General features: G+C 46.5%; 1 protein-coding gene and 1 long non-coding RNA gene across 8 annotated transcripts in view; one reads left to right on the forward strand and one right to left on the reverse strand.

The window, feature by feature from the left end:
* The window catches only part of MAPRE3 (microtubule associated protein RP/EB family member 3), a 1,726,857-nt gene extending 1,715,728 nt beyond the window's left edge, over positions 1-11,129 (reverse strand). For 4 of the 7 annotated variants that reach the window (XM_069605540.1, XM_069605544.1, XM_069605539.1 and 1 more), the window contains exon 1: positions 10,981-11,129. The gene's annotated coding sequence lies outside the window, so the exon portion shown is untranslated. The remainder of the gene's footprint in view (positions 1-10,980) is intronic. The other 3 variants (XM_069605543.1, XM_069605541.1, XM_069605542.1) reach the window with 3 other exon arrangements.
* Positions 11,130-11,302: 173 nt separating this feature from the next.
* LOC138453063 (uncharacterized) overlaps positions 11,303-22,780 on the forward strand; it is a 195,403-nt gene continuing 183,925 nt past the window's right edge. Inside the window, exon 1 of the long non-coding RNA XR_011260357.1 lies at positions 11,303-14,259. This is a non-coding gene — a long non-coding RNA (uncharacterized lncRNA). The remainder of the gene's footprint in view (positions 14,260-22,780) is intronic.

Below are 22,780 nucleotides of genomic sequence, written 5' to 3' on the forward strand. Positions count from 1 at the left end.
CGACGGCCTAACGGGAGAATTTTATAAGGCCTTTGCAGAACCCCTGGCTCTGGTGCTGGCAGCGGTGCACGAGGAAGCGCTAGAGCTTGGAACCCTTCCTCAATCTTCGCGTGTGGCCAATGTCATTCTTTTGCACAAATCAGGAAAACCACCAGACGAATGCACCTCGTATCGCCCGATCTCCCTGCTCAATCTGGACAATAAAATCCTTGCTAAGATCCTGGCGAATAGATTGATGCCCCTGATGCCTGCCCTAGTACTAGCAGACCAAGCTGGTTTCATACCTGGCCGCAATACGACCTTCAGCATCCGGAGAATGTTTGGAATCATTGAGGCATTAGATCCTACAGGCCAGGCAATCGCGGTCCTGCTTGATGCAGAAAAAGCATTTGACTCAGTGGAGTGGCCGTTCATGTTCATGGTCCTGACCAGAATGGGGCTGGGGGCCCGCTTTATCAAACTGGTCTCTCTCCTGTACACCAACCCACAGGCCAATATCACAGTGGGCAAGGCAAAATCAGCAGCAATAAGCCTGCAGCGCGGCACGAGGCAAGGATGCCCCCTGTCAGCACTAATCTTCGCTCTGGTAATGAAGCCACTAGCTTCCAACCTGCGGGAACTACGCCAACAAATTGGACTCACCATCGGCCCACACAAGCCAATTGTGTCCCTATACGCCGACGACGTAGCACTATTCATAAGAGATCCTGAAGTCAACCTGAACCCGGTCATGCGGGAAGTCATCAGATTTGGGGCAGCCTCCGGACTGAAAATCAATCACTTAAAATCAGTCGTCTTCCCACTGACCAGGGACACGAAACAATTCGCTGATGACTTCGGACTCGAGTGGAGAACCTCGAGGGTCCGTTATCTTGGAATCCAACTGTCACTGGACCCACTAGAGGTATTCCGGGACAACTATGAGGAGGTGTTTAAGTCTCTACAAGACAAGGTCACGCGCTGGAAGACACTCCCACTGACACTCTGGGGCAGAACCTCCTTAGTCAAAATGGTAATGCTGCCAAGATTACTGTATCTTTTCAACAATATCCCGCTGCTACTACCACAATCCTTCTTGAAAAGGCTGAAAACCTTGGTTCTGGATCTACTGTGGGCTGGAAGGCCGGCCAGAGTGGCACACGCAATACTGACGCTTCCCGTGTCCAGCGGTGGTCTGGCCCTCCCAGACATGGAAAAATACTTCTGGGCAGCCCAAGCACAGTACCTCAGCCATTGGTACGCAACGCAAATTATTCGCCCCCATGTACAGGTCGAGAGGGCCTTGGCAACACCCAACTTCCTAACCGCTGTGGTATTCAGTCGGCTTCCCGTTCCCAACCGCACAATGAACGTGATGCTTACAACATACAAGGTTTGGAAGTCGCTAGCAAACAAACTGGGGGTGCAGATAAGATACTCTCCCCTCTTGCCAGTTAAGTTTATTCCTGGAATCCCCCTAACATCAGAGAAAGTGTTTCACCAGTGGGTCGACAAACTACACATACAATCCCTTGGAGACCTATTCACAGAGGAGGGCTTCCTGACCCCTGACCAAGCCAAACAGAAAGGGGGCGACTCAGCACTGGACGTGTTCCTCTACTTCCGAACCCAATACACCATGCAGACCCACCTGCCTGGTTTCCCGAGACAGCCACCGACCTGGCAGCTACTGCATGATGTCATTCAAGCACAGGGGGAAGCCAGGCTGGTGTCGCAAATCTATAAAGCGCTGACCACCGGAACGCCCCCCGTCAACTCAAGAGCGAAAACGAGATGGGAACGAGCACTAACCACAAGTATATCGGAGGTTGATTGGGACTACATTCTGAAGCAGACTCAGAAAATTTCACTTAACTCCCGGCTCAAGCTTATCCATTTTCATTTCCTCCACCAAACCTATTATACACCGGAAAAAGCTAATAAACACCATCCTGACACCCAGGCAGAATGCAGGAGATGCGGTATTCAATCGGCGAGCTTCGTGCACCTGGCATGGGAATGCCCTGAAGTAGCCCCATTCTAGAACCGAGTGTTAGACACGACATCCGTAATCGTGGGTGAAGTAGTACAACCGCGATGCACAGCAGCTCTGTTGGGGATGACGAGGTTGCTTTCCACGCCGTCGAGGAAACTGACCGGAGTCCTACTGACACTAGCCCGCAGGAGAGTCGCCATGGCATGGGGCCGCGACCCCCCGGCTTCCTATACCGCATGGCGGAAAGACTTACTTTATTACCAGGACACAGAAGCAGATTTCATAAAATTCCTCCCGCCTCACGCGCGCCCGTACGACATATGGGGCCCGCTGATATCCTTCCTGACAAGGGAGGCCGACTCCTCCTCAGAGGAACCACTAGACACTGGGAACACACCCTGATGCAGTCTTAACTCGGACTGACGAGAATTACCACTGGGTCGCTGGGAGGCTGAAACGACGCACAATGAGGACGATGCAGAGATGCAGCGGGGGAGGGGCTCGGAGGGAGGCGGGGGGGTTGGGGCACTGGTTGAAGGCGTAAAGTTAAATCCACCCTAATGTGGGTGCGTATTTGTATGATGTATTGAAAGACCAAAAATAAAGGTTTTTTAAAAAAAATATCTAGAGGTGCCCATTACTGGAAATCAAGACGATTTATACGCTGAAAATTATCCTCCTCTTTAGGATAAAATAAAGAAAGACCTGCAGAAATGGTCCAACACTGTTATCATGGGCAGCACGTCTCACATCTATTAAAATGAATGTCCTACCAAGGCTGCTGTTCCTACAACAGGCCCTTCCAACAATAATAACTTCCTTCCTTGTTGAGGACCGTAAATTTCTACGGGTGAGGAAAAGACAATGGATAGCATATGGTACCTTCATTTTGCCAAAGGAGAAGGAGGAATTGGATTCCCAGACCTATATGAATACCACATAGGGATCCAAATTGAGATTGGATAAGCAGGAGCTAAAAGCAGCTCCTGGTATCCAGAATTAACCAGCGACCAAGAGCTACCATGTGAAAACAAAGAGCTAGTGCATAGAGTTCAGCAAGTCTAACTCCCACTTAAGATGTAACTAATTATTTTGTACAGTATTTATCCCCCTTATACTTAAAATATTATATAAATGCGTCCTTATGTTTATAGATTGTCCCAAATGCATAGAGTTAAATTCACATAGGTGTGTGTTTGGCATTGGTTGGTCTGGGGAGCTAAAAGTATCTCCTGATAGATGTGGATGTCAAGCTATCCAGACACTTCTAGGCTACAAGCAGGAGCTAAATAGCTCCCAGATCCCCTCAATTTCGAATCCTCCAACATAGCCGCCAAACGTAGGGTCTTGGTAGACCGCTTAAGGGAAAGCAAAGAGAAACAATGGGTTGGCGTGGAAAACTCTCTCTACGCCTGTCTTTATGCCAGTCACATTGGGAGAATGGTGAGTGCCCAGCATGCAGTTGCCACACAAAATACACACCCACCCTGTTCCATCGGTTCCCTGGCTCCAATGGAAAAAACTCAGAGTCACGTCGTGGCCACCCCGCTCAGTTGTATTTGGGCTCCCCAAAATAGGGAACTCTCTTAGATTTCAGACGTCCTGGTTTGATCAGGGTGGGACAATTATGGAAATAAGGTCGATACCTACTCAAACACGAATTAGAGAAAGCTTTGGGCATTCCCCATGATGTATTTGCAGCGAAAGGGCACCTTAACAGGCATAGTTTAAGATGCCCACTGTCCCAATTCAAACAAGTACTTGATACACATGTCAACACAAAAGGGCTCATCTCTGAGCTATACGACTCTCTCCTTGCAAGAGGTTACATTGACACTCCAAACACCCAGAAACAATGGTCAGGGAACTTCCAGTTACATGATCATCCAGAGGCCCGGCAGAAAACATAGAGGGCGGTCTGGTCCTCTTCTATAGCGGTTCAATATAAAATGCACAATTGTAGACTGATGTTACGATGGCATTTAACACCTTATTGGCTTTCTAAAATGTACCCCAATATGTGCCCTTTTTTCCTTGAGAAATTGTAACATGATAAGCATATATTGGCATTGGTGGTGGGAATGCTCTCTAGTACAATGCACCTGGAAGGAGTTATTAGCATGGATTGAGTGAGGGCACAGATGGACTAGAGGGGGAATTGTCCCCACAACTGATACTGTTCAGTCTTGAAGACCACGGAGGGGGATATACCCTATTATCTCACATGCCAAGAAACTTGCTCCTAGTGGCTAGGTTTGTCTTACTCTTCACTGGAAGAGAAGCCACTTACCAACTAAGCGGGAAATGGACAAAAAAAACGCATATGAATTATATGATATGGAAAGTCCGATGGCTGTATTGCTTGAATCCCATTCACACATCAACATGGAATAGCTACCATTATTGATATATTATAGAGCTTGTGGCTGGACCAGTTAAAGATTAGCTAGGAGAACGCAGAAAAACTAAGCAGTGAACACTATGACCCCGAATAGTCTATTCCTGATGTTAGCTAAATGTATAAACTCATGCCGCAAAAACATGGTTTCCTAAAAGTCCCTAATCCTTTAAGTTGTTCTTGTTGATTTGTTCCCCCATTGTTTTAGTTAAAGGGAAAGTGGGAAGAAAGAAGAAGTTCAATAACCAAATGGAACTTTTCTGATGTATGTTTTATGTGGTAGGGCGTGTGCATGGCACACTGAACCCCGGTTCAGTAAACTGTTGGAAGTATGGGGTGCACCACTTTGTTCTGGAACTAATGTGATAATGTTCTCTACTCATGAAAATGTCAATAAAACCATATTTTTAAAAATGTCTCAACTGCATATGGAACTCAGCTTTTCACTCATCATCATGATGTATTCTCAAAATGTTATCTACACATCTTAATTCAAGTTTGGTGTAAACAGTGGACTCCTTACATGTTTCCAGCAGAGAGAAGTTTAAAGGCAAAGGATAGCAATTATTTTTTGTTACTGTATTTACCCCTCTATGTTCTATGCAGGGTCACAGATCTCCTATGTTTGTACAAATAAAACAGGTAATTACGAAAGATGTACCAATCCTTTTTTCAGAAAGTTAATGATGCATTTTCTAAGCACTTCCTCCACTGGTCTAGCTAGAGCAGGGGTCTGCAACCTGTGGCTCGCCAGATGTTTTGGCTCTGACTCCCAGGATTTCTCATCATTGACTATGCTGGCTGGGGATGATGGGAGTTGTAGTCCAAAACATCTGGCGAGCCAAAGGTTAAAGACCCATAAGCTAGAGCTTAGATCTTCACATGAGAAATCGGGGTACCAGGAATCAAGTCAGTTGGGCAAAGATGCAGTCTTTCAGGTGTAAGTTTCTAAGGCTTTTTCTTCCTGGAAAGAAAATCTGAATATAAAATGGTATAAAAGAGACCATGCTGTTGTGGCTAATACCAACTAAGACTAAGACCTGTGGTGTGTTCTGTGGGTCGAGTGTCTTCTACTGCCATCGAGAAGCAATGTTGTTAACAAAAGGCAGAATCAAATGCCAAGACTGCTGATGTACAATCTATGTAAGAATTGTGGTTTACTAATTGGGCCAATCCCAGTTTTGGACGGAATGCAGGAGCTTTGAAAATATCAAATGCCATATTGTACAATCCATGTGAGTATTGTGGTTTACTAATGAGGCCAAGCCCAGTATTGGATGGAATGCAGGAGCTTTGAAAATATCAAATGCCATATTTCTAAGCACTTACAAAAGAAACAGGGGTGAAGGGACAAAACTAAAAATAAAAACTTTTTTTAAAAGGATTATACCTCAAGGCATAAAATAAGCAGTGTTCCATAGCAATTTGCTATGCAATTCTGTAGGTTTGCTAATTAAAGGGCCCTGTGCAATGACGGCCCTGTGCAATGACAGCACAGCTCACCCTCCATTCCTCTCTTGCCCTCAGGGATCACTGTACTACCTTTTCTCTCTTCACTGCAATTTCAAAGGTGCTATTGGAGACAGAGTGCAGCAGTAATCATCTCCTCTACTCTTAAAAGTGCCAAAGGCCTATGTGGGAGTGCTAGGCAGGAAACGTTATTTTTCATATATTTGCAAACCAGGTGTAATCGGAACGATACTTTTATAAAGCCAACTATATTCTGTTTGGTAAAGACCAGCATGTATTAGCTTTAATGTTTTAAAAGATAGTCCTGCAATTCCATTCCTAAACGTTGTTACATAAGGCATAATTACAGTATTGCTACTGTAAAACAATGCCTCGTCTCCATGTTTTTCAGTAAAGTTTAAGTAAGTATGTAAAGCTCATAGTGTCAACTATATTTAATTTTGATGGTTAAGATGCATCATATTGACGAATAAACACTTTTGAAAATGTACATGCTTTTCATGGCAAACCAAGTTCTGTGCCCTGCTGGTTGCATGCATCTGTGCAAGTAGTGTTCAACCCATGAGCTGATCCCTAACTCCTTGTCATTTAAAGTTTATCATCCTGGTACTTTATACCAGCTATCCTGAAAGTGAGATGGCAGCAAACTACAATATTCCATCTAGTTTGCCCCGTTCTCTGCCTTCTACTTTATACACTCTGCTTAGTCTCTTACTTTCTTTCCTCTTACATAATGAATACACAAAGATAACTAGATGTTAATGCAAAATAGTGATCAACATTTCCATCTAGCCTGTACATCTACAATCTACTACAATACCATGCATTGGAGTTAGCCTGCAGAGTTCGCTTTGATCTATGATTGCATTATATATTAGGACCTGCAGGAGAGAGCTATTCAATCCGAAGGCCGGGAAAGTAAGCAGAACCTGAAAGTAGCTGCTTCCATCTCATGCTGGCTCGCTGTGGTTCTGTGCATCCTTCACCCTTTCCTTTGAAGCGGTGCCCCAGGCAGAATCTCCACTTGAGTGCCATACCTCGTCCCCCCATGTCCACTCATCTGCAAACCTTCAGGTCCTGGAAATAGTTATTTCCAATAGTGGGCATATGCGCAATTTCTTTTTTATAGGAAGCTTGAATTGTATAAAGCCTTGTTCCCTTAAAACCAAAAGAAAAAAAGAATTGGAACCCCAGATGACGTCTCTGAGTGCCAACAGTGATAAATACAGGTTTTATGAGTGCACAGCTCTGGAATACTGTGCTTGGACCTACCTAGCTCAGGCTTGAGGGCCACCTGAAGTTGGCAACTACCCTGCAACATACTTAGTCTCAGGCTATGACTTTCCTTTAGCATGGTGAACTTTTGGATTTATGAAACTTCTGAACTTCTCCTTCCTTGCAGAACAAATGATGGGTCAAGCCAACAATATACAGGACGCTGCCCTGTGAAACGCCAACCGCACCCAGCTGCAGAGCCTTGCAATGAAAAAAAATATGGGAGCCTTTTATCAGATCTATTTATTTGTGTCCAATCATGCAGCTAACCTTTACATTTTACAGACACTCATCTTACTAATGTTTTTTTGCAGCTTTGCTCATTTGATGTCTTGGGTTCAAATAACTTTTGCTGACATTAAAAATATTAGTACGAGCAGCTAATCAAATAAATGTGTTTGCTGATCAAGAACATTTTAATGAGCAAACTCTGCTAATAAAGTTTTGAAAACAATGTATGCCTTCAAATGGTGAAACCTAGGATTGGATCACAAAACTACGCATTCTACCAAAGGAAAAATCCACCAGGGTCAAGCATGAACAAAGAGGGAGCTCGGCCCATAAAAACATATACTTTTCATAGCCACAACTAACGTGAATAAACAGAAAAACAAAAGAAATTTGGCAAAATTGAGACGAGAAAGAAAAACCTAGGGGCCTAGAAGGCAATAGAAAGCAAAGTACAAAGGGCTGTGGGCATCGCTCTGCCTGTTATTTACAGGAGGCACATACCACTGATTCTACTTTCATACTGCACTCTACTGTTTAAGCCTACCTGCCCTCCAACCCCTTCCACAGCCGGCTCCCCTACCACTCTGCATGGCCTGAGACCCCCTACAACTCTATGCAAACTTTCTTGCAATTGCCTGTGCCTCCCTCCCCCCCCCCCCCCAATAGCCTGCACTGCCGGCTACCCAACCGTTCCTCCTCTCGCTGACATGCCAGGACTTAGGTTATACTTGGGACTTAGGCTATACCGAACCCCCTCACTCAGACTCCTACAGTCCATATCCATTTCTCTTCTACTGCCTATGGCATACTCTCTGCAGTTCCATGACCAGGCCTTCCATAAAGTATGCCCTGGCCTGACCTCCTCCTCAGCACATTCTTTCATGGAAATCTGTTCTGCCTCTGCTAGAGTCTATCCCAGCTAGATGATAGTTTTGTGAAGTATACTGTCCCATTCTCTTCCTACATTTCTACGTTCCCAGATCTATCCCTTTCTTTGTATGGCCTGCTTCGAATTCATTGTACAGGTGCCTGGTATGTACCCACTCCTCTATGTCTGCATTTCTACAACATTACCCCCTTGCTCCTTGCCTCAATTTCTATGACGTTAACACTGCGTTTCACCTCAATTTCTTTGGCCATACCACTGCTATACACCTTGAGCAATATATCCTATCCTCAGCCAGATCTATGCTGTATATCCTCCACTTCTAGGTTTGCTTCCTGTTCTGTGCTGCCATAGCTATGGTTAGCCTCTCTTCACATCCTCCTTTTTTTGTGGCCTCGAGCCTTCGCAATTCCAGTTTCAATCAAGTGCCTCGCTCCATACCGCCATTAATTTCTATTCCTTGTTCCTCTCATTTATAGGCCCTCAATGGCCTAATCTGTGCCCCAAGTTCCTTTCTGACACTTTTGACTCCCCAACTTCTTTGAAATGCCATGCTTTTCGTGTCACACTTTATAGCCCCATCTCCATAGCCTGCCTGCTGCTCTATGGCTAGATTCCCACTTCTTGAAGCCCTACTGTGTTGGCCTGCCTCAGGCCATCGAAATGCGTGTACTGCCCCTGAAGTATCCTATAATTACTATATATTGGCCCTAATCTAAGCCATGATGTCTCTAGCTTGTTTCCGTCTCTAAACTTCCTATAGTAGCCTTCCTGTTTCAGTGCTCCATTTATATTGCCCAACCCCCACCTTTCTGCACTCTTTTCTATAGACCACCCAAAAGGCATGTCTCCATTTCTATGGCACCTTTTCTACACACTGCCTCCTTTACAGGCCCTTATTTCAACATATCTACGTCCTGATTGGTCTGGCATGCTCATTCTCCATGTCCTATTCTCAAAGGGGTGCTCCCTACTCTTTATAACCACATTTCTTCAACCATTCTCTTCTTCATGCCTCATTTTAATGGCCAGTCCCTCGTCTTAATGCCCCAATTCCCAGGTGTTAATCCCTGGTCCACAAGGTACCGCACATATGGCCTGTGTTCTCTCTTATCCCCCGTTTCTATAGCCTGCTCACTGTATGTGCTGTACTCAATGAAGCACTGTTCACCGGCACATTTGTTGTAATCTCCCCGCTCCATGACCTCCATTATATGGCCTGCCCGGTCCCTTTTACTCACTTATTTGGCAATGAGTTGTCTAAACGCCCTAGGTATGTGTCCTGTTCTTTTTTTATAGCCACAATAATGTCTCTTGTCTGCCCTTCTTTTGTGCCCTAATTTCTACCACCTGCTTACCACATCATTCCTCTATTCCATGGCTGGCACGCACTTTATGCTATCTTTCTTTAACCTGCACTATGCCCCCATTACTATGACCTGTCCCTTGCTCACTACCGATATATAGTGCACATCCATGCTAATCCCCTAATTTGTATGGCATGGCACCAAGTGCATACTCTTCTCTACTGAGACGTTTCCCCTACTCTATGCTGGAATTTATATGGCACATATCTTCACCTTTTGTCTGGCCCCCAACACTACAGCCTTCTCTCATCTATGCCATTTGTCACACCTTACCCCATGTTTATTTTTTGACCACCTCTCTATGGTACTATGTACATCTTTCCCACTCTACACTCTGGACCCCATTTCCATAGCATTAACCCAACTATGGTAGGCCCTCATTTTATAGCCTGGCTTTTGCTCTATATCACATTTATATAGCCTGTGTCCCCATCTCTAGACCCGGCCCTTCTCCAATCTCAAGTTTCCCTTTTTTTTGGGCCTGCTCCCAGCGCCAAGCTATTGTGACTAGTACTCTTTTTCTAGGTGCTGCTACCCTCCTATCTATGGAATGGTATTCTCGCTTTGCCACCATACTGAGAGCCTGACTCTTCGTTCTATGTATCCATGTGTATGCGTAAACCATTTAATAGCCTTCTCTCTCTCTTTGATCACATTTCTATGGTCCGACTCCATTGTGTGCCACCATTGCAACGGCCTGCCTCCTGCTCCATTTCCCCCATGTATGTCACCTCCAGTACTCTATGCCCAACTTCTTTGGTTCCCCATCAGCACACTGTGGTTCTTGTTTGGCGTTTTGTTCCATGAGATGACAATTCCTATGGATTGCACGGGCTGCTGCTCCTCCATCTTCGATAGTTACTGCTTACTTTTCTAGTTTATGTTTCATGGTCTGGGCCTGTATGTCGTGGCCTTAGGCTATTTATCTACAACCCTTGGGCAACGAGGCGCTGTAAGAAGATGAAAGTAGGCTTGCTTCGGGGTTACAGGTGAGCGGCCCCAGTTAGAAAGAATTGCTTAGTTAAAAAGAGTCTGCAGACCCAGTCTCACCAGTTATCACCAATACCCTGGGCCTCCCCCTCAATTAGACCAGAACATTTCTTGTACCCTAAGCCTATTTCCAGTGCTCTTCGTCAATTCTCCACTAGTGAACCTATTTCTAACAGCATGAGCTTATTTCCCATGCCTTGGGCCCCTCCCCCTCACCTTCCAATGGCCTGTCACCTTTCAGTATCACCTTTAAGTGCTCCTTGTGTATGCCTCACCTTATTCCTGCGGCTGCCCTCACCTACGCAGGCACTTCATCACATGCCAAAACCATGCCCCACTCCCTGCCGCATCTATGGGTGTGCGCAGCCGGGACATCCCTCGCCCTCACCTTCCTCTCTTCGCTAGGCTCCTCCGGCAACCCCGTAGGCCGGCCTCTCCTCTCCGGGCTCCCCCTGGGTCTCCTCCCCGCTGTCCGGGGCCGGCCGAGCTGTCAAACCAACGAACGTACCGTGTGGAGAGACTGCGCATGCGCAGGGCCGGCACCAACCGTAGGCGAGGGGAGGCAGGCGCATCCTACACAGGGCATTAGGGGGGGAGATCGCCCTGCGTCATGCACAGCGCGTGGCTTCTAACTCTACATATGTTAGGAGCACGGGGGGGACCCCCAAAAGGGCAGGACAGTCGCGCAGGTGGAAAGGGGGCGGGGCTACGAGGATCCACCCTTCGCGAAGGCGGTGGCACGTTCCGTTGCTGTATTCTGGTGCATGGAGGACGGTCTCACTTGCGAGGAAGAGGGGGGGGCGGGTGGTTAGGGGCTGTTGTCTTAGTGTCAGCGTCTCCTCCGGTGTCTTCGCAGGTGTCGGTGTGTGGCAAGAGGCGGGCGCATCCATTCTGAGAGCGGGGTGGTACCGCCCGGCTGTGGAGACAGGAGCGACCCATAGATACTGCTGGGGAGCAGCCCCTTCGCTGCAGTGCTGCGTCTCTCGAGCGGGCTGCTCTTAAGTTCTCGGACTCGCAGACCCCCCCCCCCCCCATGTTGCCCCACATAGAACTTTCGTTCACGCCATAGATCCACGCGCCTCCCTCGCGGGCCAAGTGACAGAGGCAATTCTGCAACAGAGAGCCAAACTCCTCGCCCACGGAGACCTTGGCAGACCCCTCACTCAACCCTACTGGCGCACTGAAGCCTAGAAACACGATTTTGGCACTGACTCACTGGCTCAGACGCTGGAACTGGCGTCGTGGCTAACCTGCACAGTTAGTGTATCCATTCTGGCAACTCTCTGCTCACCCTGACTGGCAACATGCTCACGCCCACTATCAACATAACTGTTGTCAGCAACCCCATGTCCTGCCTGACTGATCCTATCCTTACCCCTACGGACCCAATACTTGTGCCCAATGACCCTATACTCCACACTACTGACACCATGCAAAACGTTGCTAACGTTCAGTTTCCCCTTTCTGCCCCCATAACCCCCTTGACTCACACTGCCCCAATAGTTGCACTTACCAACCGCTTACACAACACCACTGAACATTGTTCATGTCCTATAAACGAATGTTCACCTAAACCCACCAAATGCATATCCTCATTGACCCCAAAGTCGCCTTCACTGACCACATGTTCGCCCTCGCTGACCCCATACTCGCCCTCACGGACCCCATGTTCACCCTCGCTATCGCCATCCTCGACCTCATTATCCCCATTTTCGCCGTCTTCTCCCTCCCTGACACCGCCCTCTCCCACATTGACACCGCCTTCTCCATCCCTAACACCACCATCCCCCTCGCGGACTCTGCATTTCTCCTCCTGGACTCAATGCTCACCCACATGGACTGTATCCTCACCTTCTCTGTCTTTAGGCTCACCCTCAATGTCCCCATATTCACCCTCGCTTTTCCCACATTCACCATCAATATTCCCATGCTTACACTCATTGGCTAGAAGTTCACCATCGCCATGCTTATCTTCATTGCCCCCAAATTCCCCTTCCCTATCGCTAGACTCTGTGTCCCAGTCCACACGCTCACCATCATTAGCTCCCTATTCCCCCAGCTCCCCATCACTGCCCCCATATTCTCCCTCACTGCCACCTAGCTCCCCATCACTATCCCCTAAATCACCCACTTTGATCGCATCATCGCCTTCGATATCCTCATGCACATCCCCGGAGACTCGATGCTCTTTCTCGTTGATTGCATGCTCTCCATCTTTGTCCCCATGCACCCCTTCTTTGACTCCAGGTTCATTCTCAATGTCCTCCTGCTCACCATCACTGTCCCTGTTCAGAACATCACCAACTCCAAGTTCACCATCTGTGCCCTCCCTGACACAATGTTCCCCCTCAGAGGTCCCTTGCACACCATCACAAGCGAGCACACCATCAGAGTCCCCATGTTCATTTTCACTGATTTCTTACTCACCCTCGCGGTCTCCTGGCTCAACATTAGTAACGCCAAGCTCGCCCTTGCAGGCACCATGCTTATCTTTGCTAGCCTCGTGCACACGCTCACCAGCACAATGCACAACACCACTGAGATCCTACTCTCCCACACTTAAGCCGTGCTCACCATCTCTGTCTGTATGCTCACCCTCACTGACCACTGTTACCCTTCATTGACCCCATGCTAATGCTCTCTGACAGCATGGCCACACTCTGAACATTTTCTCAGTCTGGCTGGCACAATACACGCGCCTACTTGGAACCTATGTATCCTCATTACACATTCACTCAGTGGAGACTCCTAAGCATCCCATGCTCCCTCTTATATACACACCGTCGTTGCTTTCACTGACGCCAGCCTCATTCTTGCCCAACACCCTCGCCCACTCACTAAACCATTTCATTACCTCATTGCCCCCATACTAAAGCTCACGTGCCTTGTGCCAGCCTTCACTGGCCCATGCACATGGTAAAGATTACTACTGCTAACCAAGGTTGGCACTGTCTCTCAGCTTCCACGACTGTGTCCCACGTCTTATGTTCTATCCTTTAAGCATATACACTCCTGTAAACTCTTCCTTGGTGCAGCTGACCAGGGTAAATGTTAAACTGTGTTGGTGAAGTGGGTTCTTGTTACCTATGCAATGATTCTGTCTGGAGCAGACTTCAGCCCCCAACCCTTGATCTTCAGCCCTCTCCCGGATGCAGTAGTCTAGCTGAGCAAGTATGGCATGCCCTTTACATTGCTTCCACCCATGCCGCACATTCATTCTACCCCGATGCTTAAGGCGGGCTGCTTATCCCACCCAACCTGCTTCGATGTTGTCACTGCTTTGGGAATGGATCTGTTTCATAATTGAGTTTCCTCCTGCAGCAGCACACTGCTCCTATGAACTCTATCCGGGTGCTGCTGAATGGAGATGATGTAACTTTTCAGCTGCTCTGCTTGTCTCTGGCGCCTCAATTCATCATGATGTTGGGAAAGCGCGCCATGGCTATTTGAATTCCTGGGCTTCCATCTGCAATGGCACATATGAACCACACCTTGCTACTGGTGATATCCCACATACTCCCCTCAGTCTCTTAAGCCAACATTCATCAACCTGCTGGCCAGGCAAGACCTGTTTCATGTCTGGGCTTCCTTCGCGCCAAGGTCCTGGTCAAGGATCACACGACTCGCGCCACAAGAAAGTCAAAGGGGGGCAGGATTTTATCTTGCGGTAAGTTGAACGATATAGACAACATTTATTTGTGAATTGAACTGGATGTCCATATTGAAGCTTGACCCTGTATGTGGTTTTATATGTTTATATATTTAAGGAAAATGACAGGGAAAACAATGCATTATTGACACAAAAATGCTTACAAAACTTTGGAACATTGATTTATAGAGCGGTAGGCCAGTGTCCGTTACCATGGGTGAGAGGATGTGGATATAAAACCAGATGATGCAGGAGAGGAAGAACAATGACAGTAGAGAGTTATATAGAGGTGGAATAGTGGAGGAAGTATTTTTTAGGATGAAGGGGTGAGGGATAAGTGCCATGGGGTTGTCATAGAGAGGTAGGGGGAGATAAGAACAGGGAGATGTGACGGCATAGAATGCTATGCAAGTGGTTCTTCAGAAAGGAGGAGAGCTAGGAGGTTGGATTTAAATACAGATGGAGAGGGAGTCGTGTGGAAAGGAAGAGGAAGAGCATTCCAGAGTAAAGGAGTGAGGAGAGGAAGAGAGTGGAAACAAGAGGAAGCGCAAGGGGCACGAAAGGTGACAAGGAGGTGAGCCGAAGGGGAGAGTAAGGAGTCAGATGGGCCAATATGTAGGGTGGGCAAGTCCCTGTGTAGTATTCAAGATAACGAGTTTATACTTTGCCCTATGTCTCATAGATAACCAGCCTACCTAAAAACTATGGCCCTAGTGTGCAAATCTGTTTTAAGGGGCATTCAGGCATCTTTTTCTTTCTGCCCTCTGGTCTGGTTTGGAAGTAAGGGGGTCTTTGTTTGAGTGGTGGCCAGATTTGCAGTGGATGATTAATTCTTGGTCACCTGATGCGAGCATGGGAAGAGTACATACAGACATATATTTGCAGGTAAATCAATGTATCTCACATCAGGACTATCATTTCTATTTGATTTGGATTGTGCTTTGTCATTTATAGACTGGATTATTCATGTGTTGCCCATGGTATCGCTTATTCCTCAGGGGTACAAAATGTCAACCTTCAGGCTACTATCCAGACGTAAAAAGTCGCTCACCACCTCATTTCTCCACTTGCACACAGCACACTATTTCTTACTCGCCAAGAGTCAAATATCACTCGTTATTGGCTAGTGGCGAGTGCACGTTTTGATCCCTGGGTTTCCCCTCTAGCTTTTGATTACATACCATATGTTTGATTGACCGTCTTAGATCACTATTGTATTCTTATGTAGGTTTTAATGTGTATATTATTGGTTTAAGGTTGTGTTTTTGTTTGGGTTTTATTCTTCTTGAACCAAGCTAAGCATTAACTGAGCTCTGAACCGCAAGGGGCTGTAAATCATCATTTACAATAATATGGATAGATTTTGAAATGAATTAATGTAAAGGGTACAGTTAGGATATGTAGATGGCGGAGAAACGGAGGGTTACTGCTTAGTGAGGGAAAGGTGGTCCTTACTGCCGTTAGAATGGTCAAAGCTTTTGCTTTGTAAAGGTTTGTGGGAAGGTGTTTTATCAGAGGAGTAATGCAAGATTCACATTTTCTGTTATATATATAGGATGTCTGTGCCCTTGACATAACCCTCCCAGATCCTACTCTTCTAAAAATCTGAGGCTCTGGTTTTTGGTAATGCAAACCTTATCCACTGACCTAACTTGAGTGAGAGATGTCGCATCCATTTTAACCTCCCATCCAAATCCTGAGGCTGTCTGAATGTGTGTGTGTATGTGTATATATATATATATATATATATATATATATATATATATATATATACACACACATGTTTTCTTTGTTGTTTCATCAGTTGTTTAGTTATTTAAAAAAATGTCCACAATGTGTAATTTACCATAAGAAAAATGCACAACTATTATTTCTAGGGTCTCGGGGAATCAGGGTTAATCGCTTTAAAATTGAAATATATTGAATTTGTCAGTTGGACTGAGTGAGGAAGAGCACCTTAAAACTCAAACACCATTTGGTTGGGCTGAGAGGTCGGTACGATATCTGGGAGTGGCTCTTTGCAAGAACTTTACAAAAGGAATGAACCCCCCCCCCCTTTGTTGACCAGATCAGAAGGAACCTACGGAGATGGAAGGGCGTGTACATTTCATGGCTAGGGCGTATAGCGATTGTTAAAATGAATGTGCTACCCAGCCTCTTCTATCTGTTCCAGGAGTTAACTATCCCACTGGCAGGGGCGGTGCTAAACGGGATACAGGACAAGATCTTGCCGTAGGTGTGGAATGGGAAGAAACCACGGATTAAGAGGGGGTTTATATAAATCTAAAGGGCAAGGGGTCGTGGGGTGCCCGAATGCCCTGAAATACTATCAAGCAGCGCAGCTGCAGGTACTTGCGGAATGGGGAAGAGAGGGGAGTATGAAGTATTGGGTGCAGAAAGAGCAGGCGGTGGTGGGAAAATGCCATGGATGAGAAGGGAGGATGGGCTCAGGGAAAGTCTTATAACGAGGTACACGTTGGGGATTTGAGATAAGATGAACAGACTGTATAATCTAGCACCGTGGCCATCGCTGAGGACACCTATATTGCGAAACCCAGCTTTCCCCCAGGTGAGGAGCACAACCGATTTGAAAGATGTTTAGCAGGATATCTGAGGGAGCTCAGGGATTTGTACGAAGCGTCGTGCCTTAAGACATTGAGTGTTCCTTGGAACTTGTGTTAAATAAGACTATTTTACATACCAACAGCTCAAGCACCTCTGTAATGAAGGGGCTAGCTGATGCTGACAGTGGGAAAGGGCAATCTCAGTAGTATGTACATTAGAAATCCTTGTGGATCTTTTTGTGAGTTCATAGTTAATCTCACCATTCCAGCACAGTCGTCCCAAGTGTTGCCTTACTCCATGAGCACTGTATGTGTTGTCAGGATTGCTTGTTGCATTTCTATGCAGCACTAACATTTGCAAACACAATTGGTCTGTACTGTGCAGGTAAATATTGTTAAAAATTGGTGGCAATTGAAATAGAATATTCATTGCTACATTTGCATAGTAACTTACCCCACTTTCATTTGCAAATTTGAATGGCCCATCAAGTTCTGTATCGGAGTGCATTTTTCGGTTTTTCTGTTGCTTCTTTGCCGACGTCCCTGGTTTACATTCCCTAATAGGTTGTTCTATGTTTGCGGCAATTGATGAAACTTTAGCTTCTTTTCTTTGCGGAATTTGCTGTTGAATTCTGTTGCATTTCTGTTTCATTTACTTTTTTTACCACGTTTCACTTTATCTGGAACAGGGTATTGTTTCAGATGAGGGGTGTACAGTGAACACAATCTATTGTATTCTAGAATGCAAGGAATATCAGCTTTGACTTTACTTGAATCAAAGTTTATTAGCAATAGACCGTCAAGTGTACGTAAACGTGATAATGCTACATAGCTCATGCCTTCCTTAAACACTGTTTCCTATATCTATCAATGCTTTGTCTAGGGTAAGACCTTGGGATTTATGAATGGTAACTGCATATGCAAGAGTTAGAGAAAATTGCTCTCTACGTACATACATGTCTTTGAAGAGAAGGAATCGAGCAATTGAGCGCCCTATCCTTTTCACTTCTGAAACTTTATCAAAGGGAATATTTACAAACTGAATGTTGCTATCACGTGGGTATGATTGAAAGCCAACAACTGTGCCCAGTGCTCCATTAACTAGCCCTTGCTCTACGTCAAGGTTACATTTAAGCATTACTCTACAATTTAAGGATAATTTCCATATTTGTTCCAACCCAGCAGTGTTGGAGATTGAATTTTCTAAACTATTTAGTCTTGTGGCTTGCTCACACATGGGTACTGTCATACCATGTACGTCTAGTTTGTCTGTGGTGCTCATTTCTATTATTGGTTGCATTTCTTTTTTTATTTTTTAAAACATGTGTTTATTGGTTTTACATAACTAAAACATCAACAGAATAAACAGCCTTTCCCACCCCCCGGGGCATTTGACCATTTTTCCGGGACTTATTCAGGCATTGAACATGTCCGATACTTTAATATTATGGGGGCACCACTGTTCCATAAAATCCGACTGTAGGTATTCCAGAACCCCTTCCCATTCCATTGCAAACTTGTCCCTCGTGCCTTGAAGTGAATGGGTGATCTTTTCCATAGTTATTTGGGCCCACACCTTTTGTAGCCATGTGAAGGTTAGTGGGGTGTCTTTGTTTTTCCAATTCTGGGCGATAGTAGACCATGCTGCAATGAGAAGCCCCATGAAGCCTCTCCACTGTGTCTTTTTTGATTTTTTTTGCTGTTTGGTCTCTCAATCCGCACAGCCAAACTCCTTCTCCCAACATCCCCACTTCCGGAAACATTTTTCCCATCTCTCCATTAATTTCCTCCCGGAATGGTTTTATCCCTTTACACTCCCACCATATATGCCTCCACGTGCCTACTTCACAGCCTCTCCAACACTTATTTGACGTTTTCGGGAACATGGCATGTAGTCTTTCTGGAGTGTAGTGCCATTGAGTCCCTATTTTGGTCCACAGTTCTCTGGTCTGTGCGTAGCACGTCATTTTGGGGATTAATTTCCATAGGTCTTCCCATTGGTCTTTCGTTGGTTCTTCCCCCAATGTTCTGCCCCACCTAATCATGTAAGAGCATTTTATTTCCGTGTCTTGTGTGTTTATGAAGGAGTACAACGTCGACACCCATTTCCCCCCCCCCCCTCCCTCCGAGTTGGAAATGGCATAGCTTTCAAATGGGGTAAGGCTCCTTGTTGCCGCTTTAGTAATGTCCGGTGTTCTCAGCCAGTGTTTAAGTTGTTCATATTTGTATTTATCTTGTCTGGAACGTGATGCTGATAAGAGGCATGAGTCAAGTGACCTAATTTGATTGTCTACAAACATTTCCCCAATTTTCCTTATTCCCACCTCGTCCCAATTTTCATATGCCCCTTGTTCCCTCCCTGGTGGGAATTGGGGGAAAGATGGGTGTGAAGGGGCCTAACGCCGTGCTCATTATGCCTTTCCGTGTTTGGGAGTCCCATGCCTCCAGTGTGGTTTTCATAATTTCGCTTATCCCTAGATTAGGGTGTCTATGTTGTTTCTGCTTCCAAAGTATTTCCATCAGAGGTGTTCTTGCCACCGCCCTCTCTTGTTTTGCCCATATCGTTTGCGGGTTTTCCCCCATCCATTCCCTCAGGACCTTTAATTGCGCAGCTTGGTAGTACTTCTTAAAGTGGGGGAGCGCCATCCCCCTTCCCTGATTGGTGCTGTGAGAGTGGCCCTTGCTAGTCTCAAGGTTTTCCCTCTCCATATAAATGCGGAGATAGCCTTGGAGAGCGTTTTGAAAAAGATGTGTGGGGTGCCCACCGGGAGAGCCTGAAAGTAATATAATATCTTTGGGAGAGTGGTCATCTTGACTGATTGTATCCTGCCCCACCAAGAGATATGTAGTGGGTTCCATCTATCTAGATCTTTGTGTACGTTTGCTAGGAGTTGCGGATAATTTTCCCCATATAGGTGCTCCATCTTTTGGGTTATTCTAATCCCCAGGTATTTTATGCTCTTCCCGCCCAGTTTTAGATCCAGTAGGTTAGCTGCCCTTGCTATCTTCCCCCTGTCTCCCGTCAGAATCAGTATTTCTGACTTTTTCCTATTCATTTATAGTCCTGATATGTTCCCAAATTCTTCTAGTTCCTTCACTACCTGTAAAGTTGCCTCCGGGTCTTCCATGGCTATCAGCATGTCGTCTGCGTATGCTGTTACTTTATGCTTTGTTCCTGCCATTTCGATCCCTTTAATGAGTGCAGTCTCCCTTATTTTTATTAAGAATGGTTCCAAGAATATAGCGTACAAAAGTGGGGACAATGGGCAGCCCCGTTTCCTACCCCTAGAAATTAGAATCTTCTCCGTAACCTCTCCATTGATTGCTACCCTGCATGAAGGGGAATTGTAGTTCGCCCTCACCATGGCTATATATTGTTCCCCAAATCCCATGTGGGTTAGGACTCTAAATAGCATTGACCATTCTACCCGGTCAAACGCCTTCTCAGCATCTACTGATAATAATAATAGTAGTGCTGGGGTATGTGTTATGCCTGTTTTTTCCACTAATGGATTAGTCTCCTAAGGTTATCATGGGTTTGTCTTCCCGGGATGAAGGCAGATTGATCTAAATTAATTAACTTGGGGAGAAGAGCGGATAGTCTCGCTGCTAGGATCTTTGTATAGATTTTCCCGTCTAAATTAATCAGGGAGATCGGCCTATATGCCTCGGGGAGTGTTGGATCTTTCCCTGGTTTATGGAAGACTAACACCTTCGCCTCATTCATTGTGGGAGTCACATTGGCATTATCTTTGAATGTGTTTAGGAGTTTAGTGAGGGTTGGGGATATCTGATCCACATATTCTTTATAGAAAGGGGCTGAAAATCCATCCGGGCCCGGTGCTTCATTTACTGGGAGGTCTGCTATTGCTTTTTTAACTTCCTCTTCCCTGATTGGATTCTCTAGGGTTTGTCTATCCTCTTCTGAGATTCGTGGGATGGGGAGGGCTTTCAGATATGTGTCCTGTGCCTCTGCATCTGGGAGATCCGAGTAGTATAGTTTTTGATAGTATTCTCTAAATGCCTCCCCAATATCCTGCGTTCTAGTCTGTAATTCCCCTTTGGAGTTTCGTGCGGCCTTAATCGTTATTTCTTTCTGCTTTGTGCTGAGTTGTCTCGCCAGGAGTCTGTCTGTTTTGTTTTTGTTAGCTTTTATATAATATCTCTGTCTTAAGTACATTAGGTTCTTTTCTGCTCCTTTTTGAGCGCAGTTGCTCCAATTGGCCCTGTGTGTGTTTCAGTGCTTTCTTGTTGGCCCTAGTGGGGTGGGTCAGGATTTACTCATGCAGCTCTGTTTTGGTCTTTTTCCAACTCCTTTTCCCACATATCTTTGTTTTTCCTTCGTAATTTTCAGGGCTATAAGCTTCCCTCTCAGTACAGCTTTAAACGCATCCCAGGTTGTGTCCATGGAGACCTCCCCGGTATTGTTTTGTGCAAAGTATTCTTCAATCATTTCCTTTATGGCTTCCCCTGTTATCGGATCTTGGATAATATCCAGGGGTAGTCTCCACCTCCACAGGCCATTCGATTTCCCCGGTAAGTTTAAGTCGAGCCACATCGAATCATGGTCCGAGAGTGCTATCGCTCCCAGTTCCATCCCCTGTATCTTTCCCAAAAGGCCCACCAATGCCCAGAAGTAGTCGATCCTAGACATGGAATTATGAACATCAGGTCTTTATCTAGGACGGTCTCCGCCATATTTTTAATGCGAATGTTGGATCGTCTGGAACGGTTCTCCAGGTCTTCGCACTGGATTTCCAGGTTGTGGGTAAGTCTTACTAGGTGTTCCTGAGTTTCACTGAGTTGTGTCGCTTCTTCCGCAACCTGTTGGATTCTCTCCATTATGTCCGTTCTTTCCTCTAGTTTGGCCATGTCAATTCTCATGTCCTGAACCGCCTGCTTCGTCCTTCATCGTGCTGAATTGTTCCTGCACCGTGGACATACATTTTTCCTGCAGGTCCTGGAACCATGTCTGCATGTCATCTCTAGTGGGTGGCTGTTGGTGGTGGGCCGGCGGGTCCCCCACCCTTTGAGGGTCCTCGTGTGACTGATTTCTGTTTTGCGTCATCCCTTCAGTTGACCACATTTGTATAATGCTTGCGTCTTGTCTAGAGGATTGTGGCATTTGCTGCGTGGTGTTGCCTTTCCCCTTGGCCCTTGACATATTATCATTTTCTGGGGCGTTCCTGGGTTTATCGGTTCCCCCCTCGGTCCTGGGGTACCTGTTTGGCCTTCCTCTGTTTTGCTCCTTCTGGGCTATGTTCTCTTTCCTATCCCCTAATGAGTCAGGGGTAGTAATGTCTGATCTTGCGGGAGCCGCCTTGTCTCCCCGTGCGATTCACATGTATGGTGCTTGGGGTACTCCTGGTCGTTTCTTTCAGTGGGGTGTGTCCGTGTTATCCAGGGGTGGGTTGGGGGGGGTAATAGAACCCCTTCTCAGTCTCCTTCACTCATATATCCCGTTCATCCCTCTCCCAATGGTGGATCTGCCTAGCTTGATGGGCTTTATGCAGGTATCTGGCCTGCTTTGGTGAGCGTTGAATTGTGTCTTTGGGTTCGATCCACTTGTATTGTTTATATTCAAATTTTTGGGAGTCCTTATATGGGTCTCCACCCCCCCGGGGAGTCCCCTGACTTTATGGTGTGCTGGGTCTTGCCTGGGGGTTCGCTTCGTCCCCCTCCGTTCTACCTCCTCCTCTAGTGCGGGACCGGGACCCGGGTCCCTCCGGACCGGACTCACCTCAGTCGTGTGGGGCCTGCAGAGCCGTCGAGATCGCAGGGCGGCCCCATTCCAAGATCCGAACGGTCCACCCCGCGTGCCAGCGTTCAGAGAGCCGCTCGCCCGTGCCCGCCGCCTTCCTCCTGTGTGGGCCCTCGAAGGACGCCGCCTCCTTCTCTTGCGATCCCGCGTCCCTCCTCCCGCTGCCCGGGTTCCTCATCCACCAGCGACTTTCACCCGCAGCAGGCGAGAGGAT

This window comes from Ambystoma mexicanum, chromosome 4p, assembly GCF_040938575.1.
Source record: "Ambystoma mexicanum isolate Mex_15411 chromosome 4p, UKY_AmexF1_1, whole genome shotgun sequence".
Classification (NCBI taxonomy): Eukaryota; Metazoa; Chordata; class Amphibia; order Caudata; family Ambystomatidae; genus Ambystoma; species Ambystoma mexicanum.